This window comes from Oryctolagus cuniculus, chromosome 20 (assembly GCF_964237555.1).
Source record: "Oryctolagus cuniculus chromosome 20, mOryCun1.1, whole genome shotgun sequence".
NCBI classification, from domain to species: domain Eukaryota; kingdom Metazoa; phylum Chordata; class Mammalia; order Lagomorpha; family Leporidae; genus Oryctolagus; species Oryctolagus cuniculus.
The window spans coordinates 9457706-9462103 of record NC_091451.1 but is presented as its reverse complement, the minus strand read 5'-3'; the positions used below and the strand labels follow the sequence as shown (position 1 = coordinate 9462103).

The 4398-nt window shown below is 51.5% G+C and overlaps 1 pseudogene; it reads right to left on the bottom strand.

Annotated features, from left to right (window-relative positions):
- Nucleotides 1–868: 868 nt before the first annotated feature.
- LOC100343679 (heterogeneous nuclear ribonucleoprotein A3 pseudogene) lies at nucleotides 869–1432 on the bottom strand (annotated as a pseudogene).
- Nucleotides 1433–4398: the final 2966 nt, after the last annotated feature.

Below are 4398 nucleotides of genomic sequence, written 5' to 3'. Positions count from 1 at the left end.
CCAGGCCATAGCAGAGATAAGGTTTGGAAGTGGAGCAGCCGGGACTTGAACTGGCACCCATATGCAGGCGATGACTTTACCTACTACTCCACAGTGCCAGCCCCCACCTACCTTTTCACATAGGCTGCCAGCCAAAGTTCGTTGAGTCAACCATGGGTGGGCTCTATGGGGTGGAGTCCTTCCAACTGCATTTAACAAGGACAGACTTTTCAGGGACCAGGGGTGCACGGGGCAGAGGCCCTCCGCACAGGAGGAATCTGCACTGGGCACTGCTTTAGAACGTGAGATTTCCAAGGCCTGCACTGAATATACTTGATCCAGGGTAACTCAGTGACACAGCTGGGACAAGGAGCCAGGGCCTCAGGTTCCCATCTCTGCCTTGTTTTACAGAGAAAGTTTCCTCTTAGAGTGAGATTCTCAACTTGTATGGGGGGAATTATCCCCCCAAAACTATCTTTTTCATTCCATTAGCAGGTTTGTTATTTTTATTTTTTTTTTGAAAAGTTAAAAATCCCTTAATTTTTTATTCCTGGTACCACTACCACAATTTACAGGGCAATACACCTGATGTAATGAAAAGAAAAAGAAAAGACAAAGCTACAACAGAATAGAGACCTCAGGAATGTACATCTAATTGACACTACATTGCATTAATCAAGAGCTGCACTTTTTGCAAACTGTGGCTATGACAGTCCTGAACAAGAAGGGTTTCCTGTTTGAGCTGCAGTAACTTTTCTGACTGTGGATCATCGTTCCTTCTGTGGCAGATTTGTACAGTTCCTCTAATGCATTTGGGACGACTGTCTCAAAGTGACCTGCAGCTTTCCTGACAACTCCTCTCTCTCTCTCCTGCTAAGAACTGTAGCCCTTTTCTGGTTTTTTTTTTTTTTTTTTTTTTTTTTAGAACCTTCTGCTACCATATCCACCACTTCCACCACCAGATCCATAACCACCACCATAGGGACTGCCTGAGCTTCTTCCACCAAAACTGCCCCCTTTCATGGGTCCGTAATTTGATTGCTGTTGTCCACTATAATTACCAAAATCACTGTAGTTTCCACCACCACCATAGTTACCTCCAAAATTTCCTCCTTCATTGTAACCATCGTATCCTCCTCCTCCACCATACCCACCACCTTGGTTTCCATATCCTGGTCCACCACCACCATAGCCTCCTCTGCTGCTATACCAGGACCACCACCATAGTTGCCACCATCACCTCCAAAACCATTGTAACCACCATCACCTCCTCCATAACTTCCTCTGCTGCCACCACCTCCACCACCGTAGCCTCCTCTCCCACCAAAGTTTCCACCGCGGCCAAAATTACCTCCACCACCTCCAAAGTTCCTCCACGACCCAGAAAGTTGCCAGACCCCCCTCCACGGCCTCTTGGTGATCCAGCAGCAGACGGCATCTCTTGTTTAGCAAGGGCCTTTTTCACTTCCCAACTACGCCACTAATAGTGTGGTATTTCTGAACAACGATTCTATCAACTGTATCATGACCGTCCAAAGTTACAAAAGCAAATCCTCTTTTTTTCCCACTGCCTGTCTTCCATAACTTCTATGGTTTCTTTCTTTCTTTCTTTTTTTTTTTTTTCGGGCAGAGTGAACAGTGAGAGAGAGAAACAGAGAGAAAGGTCCTCCTCTGCCGTTGGTTCACCCTCCAATGGCCGCCACCACCGGCGCACCACGCTCATCCGATGGCAGGAGCCAGGTGCTTCTCCTGGTCTCCCATGGGGTGCAGGGCCCAAGCACCTGGGCCATCCTCCACTGCACTCCCGGGCCACAGCAGAGAGCTGGCCTGGAAGAGGGGCAACCGGGACAGAATCCGGCACCCCGACTGGGACTAGAACCCGGTGTGCCGGCACCGCAAGGCGGAGGATTAGCCTAGTGAACTGCGGCGCCGGCCCAACTTCTATGGTTTCCATCTTGCCATACTTCTCAAGGTAGTTTCTCAAGTTATATTCCTCTGTATCTTCTTTAATACCACCAACGAAAAATCTTCTTCACTGTTAGATGGGCACCAGGCTTTACCGAATCCTCTCTAGAAAAAGCTCTCTGTGGTTCCATGACATGCCCATCAGCCTTGTGTGGTCGAGCACACATTGCTGCATCCACTTCTTCAACACAAGATAAGTCACAAAACCAAAGCCCCTGGAACGTTTCGCTTGGGGGTCTCTCATTACCACACAATCTGTGAGCGTGCCCCATTTCTCAAAATGTTCTCTCAAACTATCATCTGTAGTTTCAAAGCTCAGACCACCGATAAACAGTTTCCTCAACTGCTCTGGTTCCTTTGGATCATGGCCCTCCATTTTGAGACCAGACTTGCCTCTTCCAACTCAAGTTCAATATCAGGTTTGTTATTTAAAAAAAAATAATTTTGCAGGGACTGTGAGCTTGATATTTTATTTTTGAAATGGCTTCATTTGAAAATTGGAAAGACAGGGAGAGACAGACACATTGAGATCTCCCATCTACTACCTATCAGTTTACTACCCAACTGCTTGCAATAGCTGGGGCAGAGTCAGGTGGAAATCAGGAGCTGGGAACCCAATGCAGGTCTTCTGTATGGTTGGCAGGGACCCAAGTCCTTAGCCATCACCAACTGCCTCCAAAGGTGTGCATTAACAGGAAGCTGAGGGGCCGGCAATGTGGTGGAGTGGGTAAAGCCATCACCTGCAGTGCCGGCATAACAGTAGAAGATGGCCCAAGTGCATGGGCCCCTGCACCCACGTGGGAGACCCGGAGGAAGCTCCTGGCTTCAGATTGGCTCAGCTCCAGCTGTTACAACCAATTCGGGAGTGAACCAGCAGGTGGAAGACTCTCTCTCTCTCTCTCTGCCTCTCCTTCTCTGTGTAACTTTGACTTTCAAATAAAAAAAATGCCAGAAACAGAAAGCTGACATCGGGAGTGGAGCTCAGGCTCTTCAACACAGGTGCCCCGAGCAGCACTGCAATGCCTGCCCCTGAGCTTGCTGGTTAAAAGAAACTTTCCAGGGGCAGCCCTTGTGGCGCGGCGGGTGCAACCTCCACTTGCCAAGTCAGCATTCCTACTGGAGTGCCCACTGTCACTCTATCTTACAAATAAATAAATCTTTTTTTAATATAAAAAAAAAAACTTTGGGGACCAGCATTGTGGCATGGTAGGTTAAACCTCTGCCTGTGACGTCAGCATCTCATGTGGGCGCTGGTTCTGGTCCTAGCTGCTCCACTTCCGATCCAGCTCTCTGCTATGGCCTGGGAAAGCAGTAGAGGATGGCCCAAGTCCCTGGGCCCCTGCACCCGCATGGGAGACCCGGAAGAAGCTCCTGGCTCCTGGCTTCAGCCTGGCCCAACCCTGGCCATTGTGGCCATTTGCGAGTGAACCAGTGGATGGAAGACCCCTCTCTCTCTCTCTCTCTCTCTCTCTCTCTCTCTAATTCTCTCTCTCTCCTCTCTCTGTAACTCTGCCTTTCAAATAAATAAAAAAAAATTATAAAGGAGCTTTCCATTGAAGTTCTCCTAAGACTGAGACCTAGACCCTCCTTGTGAGGATGCTGTGTAGTAGCCACTGCCCCTCCTGCCTCCCAGGTGGGTGCACAGTTCCCAGAGCGAAGTGGGAGCGGTAGGGGAGGAGCCACAGGACCACAGGAGGCGGCAGAGACCTTGTGAGGCTTGGAGATCAGAAAGTCAGCCTCTAGGAGCTGGCGAGAAGCGCAAGGTGCAGGCCTGCGGCTCCTGGGCGCCATTTTGAGCGGGTAATGTTTTCCCAAAGCCTGCAAAACAAAGGCTCCGGGGGAAAGCCGGCGGCGGCCTCTGTTCCACTCACGCCGCCGCTCAGCTGCCCGGTGCACCAGCAAGGCCTTCCCTTCCCGGCATCCTCTCGCAGGCCTGGCAAGGGGCAGCTCTCACTCCATTTTGCAGCCCCGGCGAGGCTCTCACAGAGAAGCAGAAGGGTCCCAGGGCTCTTCCAAAGAGCCCCAGCAGGCTGAAGAAGTCAGGGCGGGATTCATGGGCTGCCGGGGGCGGGGGCGGGGTTGGTTTAATATCTCTGGCAATTGCCAGGAAGAAAGAGCCTGCATTCTTCTGCCCCACCCCCGCCCCCCTGTTTCACACCCTTTTTGGCAGCTGGGCTCCCCAATGCTTCATTTAGGCCAATGTCCGTGAAGCGACGGATCAGCGGCGCGGGCCCCCGGCGGCCGTGGTAAGCCCTTGGCCTGGGTCCCCCCCGGCCCGCGCAGGGGTGAGACAGACAGGTCTTTGTGCGCCCGGAGCCCGCTAAGCCAGGATGTGACTGCGAGCTGGAATCTGACCTCTCCTGAGCTCCAGCACCTGTCAGGGAAACGAACAAGCGTGCCGTGTTTTTTCCGCTCTGGACTTCAATGCCAGTTTTGTGACTCCCTCACGGTGGA